The sequence below is a fragment of the Oncorhynchus tshawytscha genome, linkage group LG12 (genome assembly GCF_018296145.1).
Source record: "Oncorhynchus tshawytscha isolate Ot180627B linkage group LG12, Otsh_v2.0, whole genome shotgun sequence".
Lineage (NCBI taxonomy): Eukaryota > Metazoa > Chordata > Actinopteri > Salmoniformes > Salmonidae > Oncorhynchus > Oncorhynchus tshawytscha.
Window position 1 is genome coordinate 23389557 of NC_056440.1, and position 22091 is coordinate 23411647.

A 22091-nucleotide genomic window follows, 5' to 3' on the forward strand; every position below is an offset into this window, starting at 1 on the left:
ACAATTCTCAGAATGTTAGAGGAAATACATTTGCTATTCGAGAGGAATTTTCAAAGCTTTTATGAGTTTCAGACCTGTCCAGAGCCTAAAGTGGTTTATCCCTCAGCTCGCTAATAAAAAGTATTGTCCTTAAATAATTTTCCATTCTTCATCTTTTCTTCTCATTTTTTGTCTCCTCTTCACCAAATGGAAGCTATATGTTAAACAGAGGCCAGGATATTAGGGCTGGTAATTGAGGCCTTCTGTCTGCATCACTGCAGATGAAAGGTAAAATAGGGTGCGTGGAGGGCGACATGGCATGTATCAGAGGAGGTGTTGAAAAAGGTAATCTCCAGACTTGATGTAGGGTGTCAAAGGTGAGAATTACACTGCTCCTTCGTAGACCTGAAAAGCTCCTCCAAAATTAGAGGCCCAGCATACCATTTTTTTGTGTGTGTCGAGGGGTGTAAATGATATGTCTGACTACCCAAACTCCTTGCACCGGCCAAATGCTACGCCACGGCTGTTTGTTTCTTCTCCGCAGTCTGGATCTGAGTACCTCCCTGACGATTTCTAGAACGCAAACACATTTTAAATGTTCTGATTGGCCCCAGAAACCGATATAAAATCAAATCAAATCAAATCAAATTTTATTTGTCACATACACATGGTTAGCAGATGTTAATGCGAGTGTAGCGAAATGCTTGTGCTTCTAGTTCCGACAATGCAGTAATAACGAGCAAGTAATCTAACTAACAATTCCCCAAAAAAATACTGTCATACACAGTGTTAGGGGATAAAGAATATGTACATAAGGATATATGAATGAGTGATGGTACAGAGCAGCATAGGCAAGATACAGTAGATGATATCGAGTACAGTATATACATATGAGATAAGTATGTAAACCAAGTGGCATAGTTAAAGTTGCTAGTGATACATGTATTACATAAGGATGCAGTCGATGATATAGAGTACAGTATCAACGTATGCATATGAGATGAACAATGTAGGGTAAGTAACATTATATAAGGTAGCATTGTTTAAAGTGGCTAGTGATATATTTACATCATTTCCCATCAATTCCCATGATTAAAGTGGCTGGAGTAGAGTCAGTGTCATTGACAGTGTGTTGGCAGTAGCCACTCAATGTTAGTGGTGGCTGTTTAACAGTCTGATGGCCTTGAGATAGAAGCTGTTTTTCAGTCTCTCGGTCCCAGCTTTGATGCACCTGTACTGACCTCGCCTTCTGGATGGCAGCGGGGTGAACAGGCAGTGGCTCGGGTGGTTGATGCCCTTGATGATCTTTATGGCCTTCCTGTAGCATCGGGTGGTGTAGGTGTCCTGGAGGGCAGGAGTTTGCCCCCGGTGATGCGTTGTGCAGACCTCACTACCCTCTGGAGAGCCTTACGGTTGAGGGCGGTGCAGTTGCCATACCAGGCGGTGATACAGCCCGCCAGGATGCTCTCGATTGTGCATCTGTAGAAAGTGCTTTTGGTGACAAGCCGAATTTCTTCAAGGCGCTGCTGCGCCTTCCTCACGATGCTGTCTGTGTGAGTGGACCAATTCAGTTTGTCTGTGATGTGTATGCCGAGGAACTTAAAACTTGCTACCCTCTCCACTACTGTTCCATCGATGTGGATGGGGGTGTTCCCTCTGCTGTTTCCTGAAGTCCACAATCATCTCCTTAGTTTTGTTGACGTTGAGTGTGAGGTTATTTTCCTGACACCACACTCCGAGGGCCCTCACCTCCTCCCTGTAGGCCGTCTCGTCGTTGTTGGTAATCAAGCCTACCACTGTTGTGTCGTCCGCAAACTTGATGATTGAGTTGGAGGCGTGCATGGCCACGCAGTCGTGGGTGAACAGGGAGTACAGGAGAGGGCTCAGAACGCACCCTTGTGGGGCCCCAGTGTTGAGGATCAGCGGGGAGGAGATGTTGTTGCCTACCCTCACCACCTGGGGGCGGCCCGTCAGGAAGTCCAGTACCCAGTTGCACAGGGCGGGGTCGAGACCCAGGGTCTCGAGCTTGATGACGAGCTTGGAGGGTACTATGGTGTTGAATGCCGAGCTGTAGTCGATGAACAGCATTCTCATATATTGGGCAAGAGCCAGGACACAAGTGGGTAAAGAGGCATTTTGAAAATGTGTCATTGGCGTTGATACTCTGGTTATGTAGCGAACAATAGAGCAGTGGAATAATTCAGTTTGAGTCGTCAGGCAAGTAAATGATGCCCTTAGAAAGAAGCAAACTTGTCCTCGCCAATGATATGACACCCCCAATGTTGAAGTCAAACTTTCAGGTCTGTCAGTCTGATTTTGTAAAGAATAAGAACAAAAAGAATGTGATCTCATCTGTTTCTTTCTTATGGTTGCTATCCACCATCCTCCTGTGCTTCCTTCCTTCCTCTCTGTTCCATGTTTACAATGGCCCTAATGAATCCTATCAGTTTGCTGCAAAGCTTGCTGCAAAGCCATAGCCAGCCTGTTATGATGCACTGCCATGTTCCTAAATCATGTGCTCAATTGCGAGGCAGCGGGTGTCACGTTGGCGGCTGTGTTAGCTATGTTAATCAGGCAGGACAAAAGCCATGCGCCCACTCAGGGAAGCGGAGATGGGATAATGATCACTAATTAATTGTGCACTGGGGTTCGCAGACCTCCTCTCTCCACCACCGTCAGGCACACTGAAGACATATGAGCGAATGATTCACCCTGCACAGCACAGCAGGAGAGGAGGCAGAAGGCGTGCGAGGAAGGCGACCGCCCAGAGACGTGTGTAACTCCGTCACCAGGACTGTATTTAGTGGTGTGAAACGTTATGAACGTTGCAGATAGAAATAGAATGAATAGAGCTGACATGACTCCCCTGTTATAGCTGACGGAAAATCAATCAATACATTTCTATTTGAACGTTCTGTAATGTTACATCCTCCGGAACAACTGCCTGGACATCTTTTGCTTACCAACCGTTGCCATCGACATGTCTGAGTGGTTGGGAGGGAACGAATGACACGTTTTGGGCTGAGATTGGCGGTTTTGTCTCTACAGTATTGGTTAATGATCAATTAAAGTCGCAATCAATTAAATCCAGACGTTGTAATTAGCTGTCCAACGAGGAGTTGTTCATGTCCAAACCGTTCTACACAAACAAACATTTTAAGGATGCATTATTGTGTACTTTTTTTCACCATATGAAGTCTGAAGTGATTGTTAAGTAGAGCATTCTTAGAACCACTTGACATATGGTGGATCTATTCAATAATAAATATTCAGTAGTTAAGCACTTGAAAGGGATTCATTCAAAGGTGCTTTAAACCCAGCTCAGTTGTTTATGACATCCCCTACAAATGGATGTTGAATATGTATGTGTGGCACCATCATTAGCACATGTTCATATTTTATAGGCATGATGCTAATTACTTTACTATTTAATATAGTGAGATTTGGGGGCAAACAGCTTATTTCCCAGGACAGACACTAATTTCCTTGAAATGCATGTGGTTTTGTGAAGACTGTATGTGTCTAAGCCAGACATCAAGTCATTAATGAATGCAGTCCTGCTGATTTTTCTTTCTCCCTGTAACTTGATTGCCCAGAGTCCACAGACCTGCACGGTGTCCGTATTAGTACAGCCTCAGTCTCAGCGGGAGTAGCCTCAATCAAATGGATGAACAAAAAAATGTTGACATAATGGTCAGAGTTGTGCACCTCTGTTCTAAGCATTGTCTGAGATTGTAAGCAATTGACCATTTCAAAGGATATATACAGTAACAACACTTGGCCATAGGTGGAGCCTTAACCATATAACTCCGAACTCCAACCTTTAGTAGAGTTTGAGCCTTTACTGTAAAACAAGAAATAGTTCCTCCAGGCACCAAGTAATCATGTTCTTGGTGTAGTGGCAATTTGTGTGACAAAAAAAGCTTAACAAAAAAGCAATTGAATGCTGGAGCCTGTGTTAAGAAGAGTCAGGCCAATTGGATGATGGAGCCTGTGTTAAGAAGAGTCAGGCCAATTGGATGATGGAGCCTGTGTTAAGAAGAGTCAGGCCAATTGGATGATGGAGCCTGTGTTAAGAAGAGTCAGGCCAATTGGATGATGGAGCCTGTGTCAAGAAGAGTTAGGCCAATTGGATGATGGAGCCTGTGTCAAGAAGAGTTAGGCCAATTGGATGATGGAGCCTGTGTCAAGAACTGTCAGGCCAATTGGATGATGGAGCCTGTGTTAAGAAGAGTCAGGCCAATTGGATGATGGAGCCTGTGTTAAGAAGAGTCAGGCCAATTGGATGATGGAGCCTGTGTCAAGAAGAGTTAGGCCAATTGGATGATGGAGCCTGTGTCAAGAAGAGTTAGGCCAATTGGATGATGGAGCCTGTGTCAAGAACCGTCAGGCCAATTGGATGATGGAGACTGTGTCAAGAAGAGTTAGGCCAATTGGATGATGGAGCCTGTGTCAAGAACCGTCAGGCCAATTGGATGATGGAGACTGCGTCAAGAAGATTCAGGCCAATTGGATGCTGGAGCAGACGTCAAGACGATTCAGGCAAATTGGATTCTGGAACAGACGTCAAGAAGATTCAGGCCAATTGGATTCTGGAGCCTGCGTCATGAAGATTTAGGCCAATTGGATGCTGGAGCCTACGTCAAGACCTTTCAGGCCAATTGGATGCTGGAGCCTGTGTCATGAAGATTCAGGCCAATTGGATTCTGGAGCCTACGTCAAGATGTTTCAGGCCAATTGGATGCTGGAGCCTACGTGAAGACGATTCAGACCAATTGGATGCTGGAGCCTGCGTCATGAAGATTCAGGCCAATTGGATGCTGAAGCCTGCCTCATGAAGATTCAGGCCAAATGGATGCTGGAGCCTATGTCAAGAAGATTCAGGCCAATAAATCACATTTGGATTTCCACGTGAAGGCATCAAACTAAGAGAAAAGGTGATGACTATTAACTTCCGGTCAGTACTTCAACACTCATGAAATTGTGAATTGTAAATAATAACATTTTTATCCCTTTGCCCTTGATGGAGATGTATGAGTCTTAATTAAATATAGCAGCAATATCTTTTTGAGGAAGGACGGTCAATTAATAAGCTAGTCCCTGCTTTGCAGGTACTTCATGTTGTGAAACCTGGGTTTGGATCCTATGGATCAGTGAGAAGGGTCTCAGGGCACAATTCAAGTCAAATATGCTAAGTCTGACGAAGGCTTGATGGCCGAACCATGTCCATTGTGACTGCATACAATAAATCTAAGTCATACTTTATTTGCAAAGGAGTTTCCAGGTCAGACTACTCCTTGGCTACAACGCTCAAAGATGTATTTACATCATTTTGTAAGAGTTGAGCACATCAGATTTTGCACAATTGGCGAGCCCTTTGTCAAAGAGGGCAGAGACAAACTTTTATGACAACAAACAAAAACACTTGCGGCATGCAATCCATGGCACCCAGTGCAGCTGTCTTTCTGAGTCACAGTAGCATATAGTGGCAGTTTTATGTGTAAGGTGATGGCTGATTGATTAGACACCAACCATGCCTTTAAAGGCAGCTCACATCTGTATCTGTGTCTTCCTGACCAGACTATCCTGCAGGGCCAGACCTGACCTGTGGAGCTGCTGTGGATAAAGCCTGAAGAGGTGCCACCACATCGGTCTGTGTTCCACAGACACATACAACACAGGGAGGCTGTAGTTGCATAGATAGAGCACAACACAAACAAAAAATATATAAGTGCAGCACATGAAATTCCCTATTTTTGATAAACGAAACATGATCTCCTCTACAGTTGCATCTTTGCCTGTGAGAAGACACAGGCCTATTCCCTGTGACTGGGTATAGTGATGGTACTACTGTATTATCTGACCTTATCCGGTATTGCTTGTTTCTTTTTTGAGACTGGTGTTTGGTCCACAGAGCCTTGTGCATCGTCTCTTACCGAGCCTGACATTATTTTCACCTCTGTGACTCAGTGCAGGCTGCTGCTGCAGTGCTTGACATTCTGATGTGGAACAAACAGCCGGCGGCCCACTGCCTCGCCCTCATCACCCAGCCCATTTAGATCTATCTATACCTCACTCTCATCTCTTCCTCTCTTTCTTTCTCTCTCAATATCTCTCTCCCTCATCACTCCCCCCATCTCTCTCTCTCATTACTGTGATTTGGTTTGTGCTTGCCCTTCATTGTTTTCTGTGGAGGAAATATGTACAGCTCATAGGTAAATCAGCAGCAAGACTAGGCCACCGGGTAGATGCGAGTGACCTGTTTAAAGTATTTGTAATGACTGGGTTGTATTACTGTAGCAAGCAATTGCCATTGCTGGAACTGTATTGTTTGAATTATTATTATTATTATTTTCTTTTGTGCCTCTCTTGAGAGGCTGTACAGCGGTTTCCAAAAAGGCTATCTGAGAGAAGAAAAAACAACCTGTTTCGATCTCAAAATCAATCTCTGGAGCAATGTAAGTCAGAGAAAAAAATCTATCCAAGCTTGTATTAAGGCTCTATTCAATCTGTCTCGTGGAAGTTCAGCGTTACAGCGTGATTGAAATTTCATCGCAATGTTCTCACGTTAGCAGAGACAGCATAGTCAGTAATTATAGGTGTGTGTGTCTATGTGTGTGTGTGCCCATATGTTTACCTGTGTGTGTATGTGCGTGTGCGTTCAGCATTTGCATGTGTGTCTGAGTGCCCATAAGTTTACCTGTGTGTTTATGTGCGCATGCGTTCAGCATTTGCATGTGTGTCTGTGTGCAGGTGTGCTTTCCTGTGTGCCTGAAGGATGTGGAGAATGGGATAGCAGCATTGATGATGCCCGAGGCTGAGTCCCATGGTGTATTGAGAGGTGTGGGGGAAGTGAGTGTCTGTGAAGGAGACATTTGGAATAAAAGCCTTCTCCCTGTGAGGTTTCCAGGTGAAGAAACGATTATGCTCTCATAAAAGGAGGCTTAATGCAAAGACCTCCCCTGCCTTCCTCCCAAGTTGCCATGTCTTTGTGAAGCCTCTTGATTTCCCCCTAATGGAAACGGACGGTGGGGGGTGTTGCATTTGATTCTTTTGTGTTTTGTTTGGCTTTGTTCATAAAGGAAATGCAGCAGTCATGAAGGAGACTTTCTAATACAGATACAGCCCACTGGGCAAAAACTAGTTGAATCAATGTTGTTTCCACATCATTTCAACAAAATAATTCAATGTGATGATTTGCAAAAAGTCATCAAAGGGAATTTCACATTTATTCCACCCAACTTTTAGCCTAAATCCATATAATTTTTATTTAATTTAATGTTGAATTCACATTAGTTGACAACTCAACCAAATGCAAATCAAAACTAGACATTGAACTGACATCTGTACCCAGTGGAAGTGAATCACACATGACAACAAAGGAACACTGTTTGAAGTCCAGAATGGTGTGATAACTCATTGTTCCCACTGCTCTGCCTGTCAGACTGTAAAGATGTTCCTACATGTATGCTCAAAAATATTATTTTATACTAATACCATTGCTCAGAGACATACATTTTGTTTAACAAGTAATACTTGTTTTCTAAAAAAAGGGAGGTCAAAATTGTCACCCCTGTTTTCAATACCTCACCTTGTGAGGTATGGCCAATGCAAAGAGATGGCCAATGCAAAATGTTGATTTTGTGGTCAATTAACCATTTCTTTGTGGATGTTGATGTGTGCTTGGGGTTATTGTCTTGCTGGAAGATCCTCTTGCTGCCAAGTATCAGCCTCCTGGAAGACGCAACCAGGTTTTTATTTAAAATGTTAATATACTGGGTAAAGTTCATGATGCCGTTGACCTTAAAAAGGGCCCCAGGACCAGTGGAAGCAAAATAGCCCCATAACATCAAAGATCCACCGCCATTTTTTACAGTAAGTATGGGGTTGTTTTCTTCATATGCATCTTTCTTTCGACGGCAAACCCATGTAGCGATCTCCAGGTGGTTATATTTATTGGATGACATGAATATGGAGCAATTTGGCTACGCACACCCGTGGTTGTTTTTCTGTCAAAAGACTTCATTTTGTGTAGATCAATTACAAATAATCACTATTAAATCTATTTCAATCGCAAACAAATGTTACAAAAATTCAAGGGGGGTGAAAATGTATGATACCCACAGTACCAGTACATTACATAGCTGGGACCATGTGTGACAAACAGGTAGCAGTAAAATCTATTTATTCTCTCCTCACCCTCTCACCCTCTGCATATTACAATGTGAGAGCAGAGAGGGCGAGGAGAGAGGAAATTGATTCTATTGCCACCTGTATGACAGATACTTAAATCAAGAAGCCATTTAAACATTTAAAAAATAACAGACGCGTAGGGAATTCTTTATTCCAAATACTAAGTTCAGCTATGCATACAGTATGCTTGATGATGGGTTTCCATTGTTTCAATTATGTATTTTGTGTCTTCATTACGTGGGTGTGGCTTCCTGATAGAGTTGCTGTTGTGCTTGTTCTTCAAGTTAAGTCAATTATCTTTCTCATCCTTTCCTAACAGTGGGACATTCTTATCCTTGGATTTTACCTCAGCGTATGCTAACTGCTGTTGTGACAATAATGTCATGTCACATTACATAAAGAATGTCTTGTTTGTCTCTGGTGGAACCAAATATTTATTTAGTTATAAGGGGCCTATTTTACCTGAGCCTCTATTGTTGTTGGTAAATAAGAATAAATCTGTGTAGTCCTGACTCATAGATCTACTAACAACCCTAGAATCAGACCTCATCTCACAGGAAATAACATACACTGAGCATACCAAACATTATGAACATCTTCTTAACACGCCCTCAGACCAGCCTCAATTCGTTGGGGCATGGACTCTACAAGGTGTTGGATTCGTTCCACAGGGATGCTGGATCATGTCGACTCCAATACTTCCCACAGTTGTGTCAAGTTGGCTGGATGGCCTTAGGGTGGTGGGCCACTGTTGATATACACAGGAAACTGTTGAGCTTGTTGAATTCTTGTTGAGTTCTTGACACACTCAAACCGGTGCGCCTGGCACATACTACCACACCCCATTCAAAGGCACTTAAATCTTTTGTCTTGCCATGTCTCAAGGCTTAAAAATACTTATTTCAATCAATCAAATGTACAGTTGTGGCCAAAACGTTTGAGAATGACACAAATATTAATTTCACAAAGTGTGCTGCTTCAGTGTCTTTAGATATTTTTGTCAGAGATTACTATGGAATACTGAAGTATATCTACAAACATTTCATAAGTGTCAAAGGCTTTTGATAATTACATGAAGTTGATGGAAAGAGTCAACATTTGTAGTGTTGACCCTTCTTTTTCAAGACCTCTGCAACCCTGGAATGCTGTCGATTAACTTCTGGGCCACATCCTGACTGATTGCAGCCCATTCTTGCATAATCAATGCTTGGAGTTTGTCAGAATTTGTGGGTTTTTGTTTGTCCACCCGCCTCTCGAGGGTTGACCACAAGTTCTCAATGGGATTAAGGTCTGGGGAGTTTCCTGGCCATGGACCCAAAATATCGATGTTTTGTTCCCCGAGCCACTTAGTTATCACTTTTGCCTTATGGTAAGGTGCTCCATCATACTGGAAAAGGCATTGTTCTTCACCAAACTGTTCCTGGACGGTTGGGAGAAGTTGCTCTCGGAGGATGTGTTGGTACCATTCTTTATTCATGGCTGTGTTCTTAGGCAAAATTGTGAGTGAGCCCACTCCCTTGGCTGAGAAGCAACCCCACACATGAATGGTCTCAGGATGCTTTACTGTTGGCATGACACAGGACTGATGGTAGCGCTCACCTTGTCTTCTCCGGACAAGCTTTTTTCCGGATGCCCCAAACAATCGCAAAGGGGATTCATCAATCCCTGTACCTTTTGCAGAATATCAGTCTGTCCCTGATGTTTTTCCTGGAGAAGTGGCTTCTTTGCTGCCCTTCTTGACACCAGGCCATCCTCCAAAAGTCTTCGCCTCACTGTGCATGCAGATAAACTCACTCCTGCCTGCTGCCATTCCTGAGCAAGCTCTGTACTGGTGGTGTCCCGATCCCGCAGCTGAATCTACTTTTGGAGATGGTCCTGGAGCTTGCTGGACTTTCTTGGGCGCCCTGAAGCCTTCTTCACAACAATTGAACTGCTCTCCTTCAAGTTCTTGATGATCTGATAAATGGTTGATTTAGGTGAAATCTTACTGGCAGCAATATCCTTGCCTGTGAAGACCTTTTTGTGCAAAGCAATGATGATGGCACGTGTTTCCTTGCAGGTAACCCATGTTTGACAGAGGAAGAACAATGATTCCAAGCACCACCCTCCTTTTGAAGCTTCCAGTCTGTTATTCAAACTCAATCAGCATGACAGAGTGATCTCCAGCCTTGTCCTCGTCAACACGCACAGCTGTGTTAACGAGAGAATCACTGACATGTCAGCTGGTCCTTTTGTGGCAGGGCTGAAATACATTGGAAATATTTTGGGGGGATTCAGTTAATTTGCATGGCAAAGAGGGACTTTACAATTAATTTGCTATTCATCTGATCCCTCTTCATAACATTCTGGAGTATATGCAAATTGCCATCATACAAACTGAGGCAGCTGACATTCTCCAAACTTTTGGCCACGACTGTGTTTATAAAGCCCTTCTTACATCAGCTGATGTCACAAAGTGCTGTACAGAAACCCAGCCTAAAACCCCAAACAGCAAGCAATGCAGGTGTAGCAGCCCAGTGGCTAGGAAAAACTCCCTAGAAAGGCCAAAACCTAGGAAGAAACCTAAAGAGGAACCAGGCTATGAAGAGTGGCCAGTCCTCTTCTGGCTGTGCCAGGTGGAGATTATAACAGAACATGGCCAAGATGTTCAAATGTTCATAGATGACCAGCAGGGTCAAATAATAATCACAGTGGTTGTAGAGGGTTCAACAGGTCAGCTCCTCAGGAGTAAATGTCAGTTGGCTTTTCATAGCCAATCTTTTACCTGTCTCCTCCCCTTCATTTACACTGATTGAAGTGGATTTAATAAGTGACATCAATAAAGGATCATAGCATTCACCTGGTTAGTTTATATCATGGAAAGAGCATGTGTTCTTAATTTGTTGTATACGCAGTGTATATTATAGCACTGGTCCATGAATAAAATGGACTCAAACGGTTTCGCATTCCCGACCTACACCAGGAGACCTTGACTGAATTTGTCATCAGTGCAGCAGGAGATAAAGGGACAATTGAAATACTGCATGCAGTGTTGATTAGACTATGAAGAATTTTCTACACGCAACTTGATTCTCTAGTTGTCATGCAAGCTTGACTGGGTATCTCATTGACATTTTAGTCATTTAGTAGAAGCTCTTATCCAGACAGACTAACAGTTAGTGAATTCATCTTAAGATAACTAGGTGGGACAACCCACATACTGTATCTCAGTCATAGGAAGTACATTTTTCTTCAATAAAGTAGCAGCAAAGTCAGTGGTAGTAATGGGGGAAAAAGTGTGAGTGTTAGTTTACAAATGGCTTTAAAAAAAATCCTGACATGTTCTATAGCCTCAAGAGTGTAGATGAATATTAAAATGTGTCACCAGAATAATAATGTGCTAAGGAGTGACTAAGCTGTTATTTCATGGGGGATAGATTTGTTTTCTACGAGTGGACAAGCTATTAGGGGAATGTTGTGAAGTGGCTTGTGAACAAAATTACAATATATCTGTTGAAGCACATAGGTTAGTTCTGTGTGTGAAGGGTGAGGAGTGGACAGCTCACAGTACCCCCAAAAACAATGAAGAGCGTGGCGTGTTTTTTTCTGCTGGGTTGTGGTCATTGGTTTCAAACCTCAGACATTAGAGCAGCGAAGAGAGCAACACTTTTCATTTTATTGTGTGCAAAATACATGCCATACTGGAAGGATTTCTGGTTGAAAGTTTCACTGGAGAGAAGTGTGAAAAGTGTGTTTGTTTCCACATCATTCATCTACAGGTGTTAAACTCGTGATTTAGCATCACTTCAGCATATTATCCCACATCAGTGTCAGACAGTGACAGCCTGTTTGAATAGTGTTTCAAAAGCACACTTGACCTCACATGCATTCCAATAGTAGATACCAATGGACTAGTAAATTCCCCTCTAAAACATTCATAAACCAAAAAGAATGAGAGGTATAAATTGATTAAAATGTATAAAATAAAATCACATTAACAATGGATATATATGGTCTGGAATGGACTGTTTGTCCGTGGATTTTTTTGATTGCAGCATGTTGTCTCTGTGCCAGAATTCTCCCCATCTCAGACCACCCACCAATGGCCATCTGAAAAGGCCTTAGACATGCTGTTGTTGTCTGAAGGACCATAAGGGATAACTAAGAGCGTCTGCGTCTCAAATGGCACCCTATTCCCTACATACTTTGGGCTCTGGTCAAAAGTAGTGCACTAAATAGGGAACCGTGTGCTATTTGGGACGCAGACAAGTACTGAGGTTATAATCTGTAACACAGCGTTATGCATATTTACCACCACAGAATCTGCATCATCATTTTAACTCATCATCACCTTGGTGGGAATAATATCTCTTAGCCCCCCTCTCAGTAGCTCCGCTCGCCAAAGCCAGAGCTGCTTCTTATCCTCAGTATCAAACAGACTAAAACAGTCTACATCATCTACACTCACATCTGCTATTTGTCTGTCTGTTGGTGTGGGTATCATACTCATCCTCCAGGCATGGGTCTCTTGGGTCGAAGGAAGAGGGAGGCAGTGGACGCTCCAATTAATATGTTTGGGGACATTCTGTGTTTTGTATATTTATTGTTTTGTATATTTATTGTCACTTTCACAAGGGATTTTAGCCAGATGGCAATGCATGTGTCACCATATTTCATTCTGCTTGCCATGCAAGCTATGCGTGTGCTTGTGTAATGTGTGAATGTGCTGTTGTTTTTTGTCGAGCATTTGAATTTGGAGTGGAGATGTACAATATCAGAAATGTATCTTCATGCACAACGGAGTTTGCTTGACCTGATTTAGTTAAAACAAGCTTGGTGTCCTTTCAAGAGTAAATAATCTGGATTCAGATATCAGCCGAGGAGATCTCGAACACTAAATCTGCACCGACTGACTCTGCTCCCGGGCGCATGAAGACCAGGGGCACAAATAGATATGACTCTGTCCTGAATACATTTTGCCCCAAAAACAAGAGCACTCTCTCCCCTATCTCCCAGAGACAGACTCCTCCCTAATATCCTTGACAAAAATAGCAACCACGGTCACTGGCCAAGGAGCCTTCCTGTTCCATCTGATGCTATCTGAGGAAAATGATTTGGACTCCTGCTGAACATCATACTGTTCCTACCTCCATTCTGTGCAATGAGAAGAAATAGAAATCAAAGTACTGTATATAAAATAATGGATTACAAATTACCCACCTGGATGGGCAAAACCTGATTCATTAATCAACAATAATAATATTGTTTATATTATCTAGAACCCTCAAACTCAACTCTGGACCTCGAAGCCAGTTCCACTGCATTTGTTCATTGTTCACCAGGTGTGTGCAATTAATTATCAGGTAGAACAGAAAACCAGCAGGCTCCAGACCTCGGATGATAAGAGTACCCCTGATCTAGAATATCGAGACTCAACAGTGGAATTACTCCACAAATGAATGACTTTACCATCTGTTAAACATTTTAGATGACAAGCTGTGTGGGTGTGTGTGTGTCTGTTTTGCTGTTGCTGCATGACCACATAAAGATTTGTGTTTCTTAATAATTTTCAGCCAATATGAGCCATTAAAAACTACTGTCCCGGAAGTTTAAAAAGTAAATCTGAAGTCAAGGCTTATGAGATGGAAATCTGTGTAGAAAAGATGAGGGGGAAAAGGAAACTGGTTTGACTACTGTCTAGGTGATTTTGTCCAGCTCCATGGATGTTGTGTGAGGATCTTCAGAGCTGTAGCTCTGTGCGTCTGAGCTGGCTGTGCTCTCTTCAATATGGCTGGTCAATACGAGGCGAGAAACTAATTTTCTATTGTGGCACCTTGAGCTTGGGTTGTTGCCCCAATATTCACTTTACAGGCCAATATACTGTAAGAAGCGATTCCACTAGTCAGTGTCAGCACATGTATAACTCAATGTACTGAGAGTCTCTGTATTTCCAGTCCTAAAAACTAAATAGAGAGGACAGGGTTCTGGCCAGAGCCACATAGGAGAATACTGCATGTCTACTAGCTGGCCCCTTCCTCCACCAACACACAGGTGACTGAGTGATAGGCTGAACACACAGATGACTGATAATGCATTGTGGGAACCCCGAGGAGCAGGCTCAGGTATGGGAGCGTCTGACAGACAGAAAGACAGACAGACAGGGTGTCAGCCATGAAGAAAGAGTCTAACAGCAGCTAAAGTCATGGATCAGAACCAATGTGCTCTGACACCAGGAAGGTCAGGAGTGACCGGCTGTGTAAGTGGCTGAGACAGATATGAGGAGAGCACCTGGCTGTACTATGCACCTTATGCATCAACTTCCGGGGCATTGACACAGCTGGTAATGTCGTTAAATATAAAGTATATTTGTCAACTTTTAAATAACGTGAACAGAAATTAAAAGATAAGTTAATTTTCTGGTGAGGAAAATAATAGAAAAATGTTAAACATTTGTTTTCACGTAGCATAATATTAGCATTTCCCATATAGTTAACTTGACGTGTTCGCTAGTTAGTTTCATGGCACAACAGATTGCAAATATCCTAATGTTATCCACATTTACATTTTTGTCATTTAGCAGAAGTTTTTATCCATAGTCACTTAGAATTATTGCATTCAGATTGCTAGTTCAGACTACAACACATCACAATCATATGAAGTACATTTGTCAACAAAGTATTTATCAGCTAAGTCAGTGCTAGCAGGAAAAGACAAGTGCTTATTTTATTACATTTGAGGGGGGGGGGGTGTTTCAGATTTTTTCGGAAGATGGGCATCGAGTCCGCTGTCCTGATTTTAGGGGGAAGCTTGTTCCACTTTTGTGGTGCCAGAACAGAGAAGAGCTTTGACTGGGCTGAGCGGGAGCTGCCCTCCCGTAGGGCTGGGAGGGTCAAATCAAATCCAATTGTATTACTCACAGGCACTGCAAATAGTCTGGGTAGCAATTTGACTAGATGTTCAGGAGACTTATGGCTTGGGGATAGAAGCTGTTTAGAAGCCTCTTGGACCTAAACTTGGCGAGAGAGAACAGTCTATGACTAGGGTGGCTAGAGTCTTTGACAATGTTTAGGACCTTCCTCTGACACTGCCTGGTATAGAGGTCCTGGTTGGCAGGAAGCTTGGCCCCAGTGGTGTACTGGGCAGTTCACACTACCCTCTGTATTGCCTTGCGGTCGGAGGTCAAGCAGTTGCCATACCAGGCAGTGATGCAACCAGTCAGGATGTTCTCGATGATGCAGCTGTATATCCTTTTGACGATCTGAGGACCCATGCCAAATCTTTTCAGTCTCCTGAGGGGGGATAGGTTTTGTCCTGCCCTCTTTACAACTGTCTTGGTGTGCTTGGACCATGATAGTTTGTTGGTGATGTGGACACCAAGGAACTACAAGCTCTCAACCTGCTCCACTGCAGCCCTGTCAATGAGAAGGTAGGATTTCAGCATAGCTTGAAGGTAAGGAAGAGGCAAGCACCAGTGTCTTAGAGATGATGTGAGCTTCGACTGGAAGCCAGTGGATTGTGCTGAGGAGCGGGCTGACATGGAAGAAACTTAGGAATGTTGAACATCAGGCGGGCTGTGGCATTCTGGATAAGTTGCGGGGGTTTAATGGCACAAGCAGGGAGCCTGGCCAACAGAAAGTTGAAGTAGTCTAGACAGGAGATGACAACTGCCTAGATTTGGACCTGCACCACTTCCTGTGTGAGGAAAGGTTGTACTCTACGGCTGTTGTAGACCATAAACCTGCAGGACCGAGTCACTGCTTTGATGTTTGCAGAGAATGACAGGGTGTTGTCCAGGGTCACACCAAGGTTCTTTCACACTCTAGGAGGGGGACAATGTGAAGTTGTCAACCATGATGGAGAGGTCTTGGAGCTGGGCGGCCTTCCACAAGAGGAAGAGCAGCTCTGTTTTGTTGAGTTTGAGGTGGTGGGCCAACATCCAAGCTGAGATGTCCCCCAGGCACGCAGAGATGCGTGTCGCCATTTGGGTGTCAGAATAGGGGAAGGGGAAGAGTAGTTGAGTGTCATCAGAATAGGAATGTGAGGATATGACAGAGCCAAGTTACTTGGTGTATAGAGAGAAGAGGAGATGGCCTAGCACTGATCCCTGGGACACTAGTAGTCCCGGGGACACTAGTAGTTAGAGGATGTGCTGGAGACACAGATCCTCTCCACGCCAGCTGGTAGGAGTGATCTGCCAGGTAGGATGCAATCCAGGAGTCTGCGGAGCCTGAGATGCCCAACCCGGAGAGGGTAGAGAGGAGGATCTGATGATTCACGGTGTAGAAGGCAGCAGATAGATCTAGGAGGATGAGAACAGAGGAGAGAGAGAGTCCGCTTTGGCAGGGAGGAGAACCTCTGTGACACAGAGGAGAGCAGACTGAGTTGAGTGAGCTGCCTTGAAGCCTGACTGGTTCTGAGAGAGAGTGTTTTGGAATGAAAAACTACAAGGGTAGATAAAACATTTAGCCACCATTTCTGTCTTTGGTCCTTAATATCATCTAACAACATTTCCCTTTCAAACATTGATTTAAAAGGGATACAGCCTGTATGGATAGTGACCATTAGATACAGTAAAATAAGCTAACTAGCTAACCGCCATGCTACCTCTTTTTGAATGCTAACGTTGGCTTCCGACGGGAAAACATATGTTTTAATTTTTTATAATTTTCCTCAACAGATAATTAACATACTGTATATTTCAAATCATGTGCACTTTACTGAATAGTTTTGATTGACAAATTGAATTCATATTTAAAGATGGTTTTGCTTGTTTGTCAGTGGGCCAGAAGTAGAAAAACAACCGCGTTCAATCAGGAAACAGGTCAAGTGGATGAGGCTTCATAAGAAGTATACACTGTGTTCCCATCCCAAAGCTATGAAGTTAGGGACCTGAATGTTTCAAGATGGTGTGTGTCAGTGAATTGTGAATGTGCAGTAGGTACTGTATATTTGATCAAAATTGGTGAGAAATATGGATTAGAAATATAATATGACAAAATAAAATGCTTTATTATACAAAACATTAAGAATACCTCCTCTTTCCATGACATACTGTATCCCAAACTGGGCTACGCGTAATGCTTTTGGGGGTACGCCAAATAAAAATGTGATTCACATAAAATATATATATAAATAAATACAAATTCTTCACATTTTCAAACAGTCCATTTATATTTTCCAACGGGGCTATACATTTGGGTGAGTTTTTTTTCTCGCCTGAGTAGCCATGTTTCACTGACAAGAAAAGGAAACCATCTAGTGTTCAGCAAAATAACATGATGTCAAATACAGGTAGCCTAGTGAAATAATTAACATCCAATCACATTAACCGTTACTCATCCAATCACATTAACCGTTACTCTCTCGCGGGAATTCCACTATCGTTTGTTCGAAAATGTATGAATGGTTAAAAAAAGTAAGGCCCGCATCCATAGACACATACCAGCTCTGTCGACGACACAAGTTGTTCTGCTTCCATGAGCACATCCAATACTAGCATTAGTAATTCTACATGTTGTTAGTCCAGATTGCATGGACACTGACAGTTGTGAATCTGATGCAGCCGAAGAGCTACTGCCCCCTTACCTGTGAAAGCACCAAACAGACAGGGACATTGGACCATCGAAGAGGCACAAATATGATGAGATCTACATTGATTTGGGGTTCACTTATATTGGGAGTAGTGCCTTTCCTCAACCACAGTGTGTTATATGTGCAAAAGTACTATCTCATAACTTGATGAAACCTTCACTCTTGCGCAGACATTTAGAAACAAAACATGCCAATTTGAAGAATAAACCACAGGATTTTTTTCAGCGAGAATTAGATACCATGAACAGAAAGTGCTAGAAGCATCTTATATGGTGAGCTACCATTTTATTATACAAAACATTAAGAATACCTGCTTTAGGACAGGCAAGCCCCATACTATTGTGGAGGACTTAATTCTTCCTGCTGCTGCAGATATGGCTGGGACAATGCTGGGGGAAAAGGCCAAAAAACTATACAGACAATCGCTTCATCAAACAACACTGTTTCACGACGCATCAGTGACATGGCAGACGCATCAGGGACATGGCAGGAGATGTTTTGAAACAATTACTGCTTCGCATATAAGTCAGTGAATTGTATGCGTTAGAGCCAAATGAGTCAACAGACGTGGCGGGCCTGGCACAGCTCCCGGTACAGTATATGACTGTTACCTTGATGAGGGGTCAATTAAGGAAGACATCCTCTTCTGCAAACCACTGGAAACCAGGACAACAGGAGAGGATATTTTTTTAAAGTACTGGACAGCTGTCATGGAAGTTCAGTACTGAGAGAGACTGAGAGGTCATTTCTTCAAACAATCATCTTTATTTAATATCAAGGGGTGGCAGGGTAGCCTAGTGGTTAGAGCGTTGGACTAGTAACCGGAAGGTTGCAAGTTCAAACCCCTGAGCTGACAAGGTACAAATCTGTCATTCTGCCCCTGAACAGGCAGTTAACCCACTGTTCCTAGGCCGTCATTGAAAATAAGAATTTGGAGCTCTTCTCTGTCTGCATTAACAAGGACAACACACAGGTCTCTCCATCATTGTATGATTTTTTTGTGCGTAAATGAACTCAAGCTTGTGATGTGATATAACGAAGCACCTGAGTGAGTTAGGTGTGCAATTACGCAGGTACTTTCCCGAAATGGATGACACAAACAACTGGATTCGTTATCCCTTTCATGCCCTGCCTCCACTTACCGATATCTGAAAAAGAGAGCCTCATCGAAATTGCAACAAGCGGTTCTGTGAAAATTTAATTTAATCAGAAACCACTGCAAGATTTCTGGATTGGGCTGCGCTCAGAGTATCCTGTCTCTGCAAATCGCGCTGCTAAGACACACACTCATTATTATGTTTAATAAATGTATCGTATAGTGTGTGTGTGGCAGGCTTACAATGATGGCAAAAAAACAAAATTAGAGAGTGCGCTGACCATGGTGCTAGAGGGGGTAAGCAGCGGGAGGTTGAATGTTTGAAGGGGTATGGGACTATAAAAGTTTGGGAACCACTGCTGTAGACTAACCAGGTGAATCCAGGTGAAAGCTATGATCCCTTATTGATGTCACTTTTGAAATCCACTTCAATCAGTGTAGATGAAGGGGAAGAGACAGGTTAAAGAAATACATGTTATTTTCTACCTGACTTGTGTGCGAGTGTAATTAAAGCCTCTAACTTATAATACCATGTGTGGCTGGAAAATTACACCATCATCAGATTAAAATGAAAGGAACTCTCAGCAAGTTACCAGACATAAAAGAGAAAGGCAGGAGATAAAACATAAAGCCTACTTATTTTATAGGATGCTGTGTTTATGATCTTAACTGACCCCACAAAGAGATTTTCTCTGCCACTGGCCTGGGGAGATAGTGTAGGTGAGGCAGAATACCTGTTAGACTAGAACAGATAACAGAACAGCATGACACTCACCTGGAATGATTATGAGACGGAAGGAGAGAATGGACAATAGTAGTATACTATACAGGCTAACTGGCCGTCTCAGCTGCATCATTCACTTCAATGTTTCATGGTGATGATAGTTATAGTCAGCTGTCACGCCCTGATCTGTTTCACCTGTCCCTGTGATTGTCTCCACCCCATCCAGGTTGTCGCGTATTTATCCCTGTGTATCCTGTCTCTCTGCCAGTTCGTCCTGTATATTTAGTCAAGTCAACCAGCGTGTTTTTTTTTCCCCATGCTCCTTTTCTATTCTCTTTTGCTAGTCTTCCCGGTTTTGACCACTGCCTGACTCTGGACTACTTTCCCACTTGCCTGATCATCCTGCCTGCCCTGCCCTTCAATCTGCCTGCCCTTTGGTACCTATTGGACTCTGAACTGGTACATGATCATTCTCTTGCCTACTCCTTTTTGGATGAATAAACATTGTAAGACTCCAAACATCTGCCTCCTGTGTCTACATCTGGGTCTCGCATGTACCTTGATAGTCGGCTACTTCTTTCATATCTTACATTAAGAAATGTGGTGGCCATTGGTTTTGCTCCGGAACATAATTATAATAATTTGTACACTGCATATTGACGACAACTAAGCCCCCAAAAATATTGTATTTGAAAATAACAATTAAAGTCAAATCCACTAAGCGCAAACCAGTTGGGATGGTGTATCGCTGCAGAATGCTGTGGTAGCCATGCTGGTTATGTGTGCCTTGAATTCTAAATAAATCACTGACAGTGTCACCAGCAAAGCACACCCACACCATCACACCTCCTCCTCCATGCTTCACGGTAGGAACTATACATGTGGAGATCATCCGTTCACCTACTCTGCGTTTCACAAAGACACGGCATTTGGAAACAAAAATCTCAAATTTGGACTCATTAGACCAAAGGACAGGTTTCCACCGGTCTAACGTCCATCGCTGGTGTTTCTTCGCCCAAGCAAGTCTCTTCTTCTTATCGGTGTTCTTTAGTAGTGGTTTCTTTGCAGCAATAAGACCATGTTGGTCTGATTAAGGCAGTCTCCCCTGAACAGTTGATGTTGAGATGTGCCTGTAACTTGAACTCTGTGAAGAACAATATGGCCTTAAATGGCCAATTACTCTTATAATCTCCACCTGGCACAGCCAGAAGAGGACTGGCCACCACTCGGAGCCTGGTTCCTCTCTAGGTTTCTTCTTAGGTTCCTGCCTTTCAAGGGAGTTTTTCCTAGCCACTGTGCTTTTACATCTGCATTGCTTGCTGTTTGGGGTTTTAAGCTGGGTTTCTGTATAGCACTTTATGACATCTGCTGATGTAAAAATCGCTTTATAAATATATTTGATTGATTGATTGAAGCATTCATTTGGTCTGCAATTTCTGAGGCTGGTAACTTTAACCAGCGTATCCTCTGCAGCAGAGGTAACGTTGGTTCTTTCTTTCCTGTGGTGGTCCTCATGAGAGCCAGTTTCATCATAGTGCTTGATGGTTTTTGCAACTGCACTTGAAGAATTTTCCAGATTGACTGATCTTCATGTCTTAAAGTAATGATGGACTGTCGTTTCTTCTTGCTTATTTGAGCTGTTCTTGCCATAATATGGACTTGATCTTTTACCAAATAGGGCTATCTTCTGTATATCACCCCTACCTTGTCACAACACAACTGATTGGCTCAAATGCCTTAAGAAGGAAATAAATTACACAAATTACACAAATTCACTTTTAACAAGGCACACCTGGTTTTTTAAATGCATTCCAGGTGACTACCTCATGAATCTGGTTGAGAGAATGCCAAGAGTGTGTAAAGCTGTCATCAAGACAAAAGGTGGCTACTTTGAAGAATCTCAAATATAAATACATTTTTATTTGTTTAACACTTTTTGGGTAAATACCTGATTCCATATATGTTATTTAATCATTTTGATGTCTTTGATGTTATTCTACAATGTGGAAAATAGTAAAAATAAAGATAAACCTTAATGAGTAGGTGTGTCCACATTGTGAAGACATTGAAGTGGGTAATGTATTGTGCTTGTAAAAAGTTGGTACTGTGTGTATACAAGCACAATACATTACCCACTTCAATGTCTTCACATTCTTTCGAGAATTTTGTTAAAAGTTTCACAGATTATTCATCTCATATGTATACGTATATACTGTACTCTATATCATCTACGGCATCTTTATGTAATACATGTATCACTAGCCACTTTAAACTATGCCACTTTGTTTACATACCCTACATTACTCATCTCATATGTATATACTGTACTCGATACCATCTACTGCATCTTGCCTATGCCGCTCTGTACCATCACTCATTCATATATCTTTATGTAGATATTCTTTATCCCTTACACTTGTGTGTATAAGGTAGTAGTTTTGGAATTGTTAGTTAGATTACTCGTTGGTTATTACTGCATTGTCGGAACTAGAAGCACAAGCATTTCGCTACACTCGCATTAACATCTGC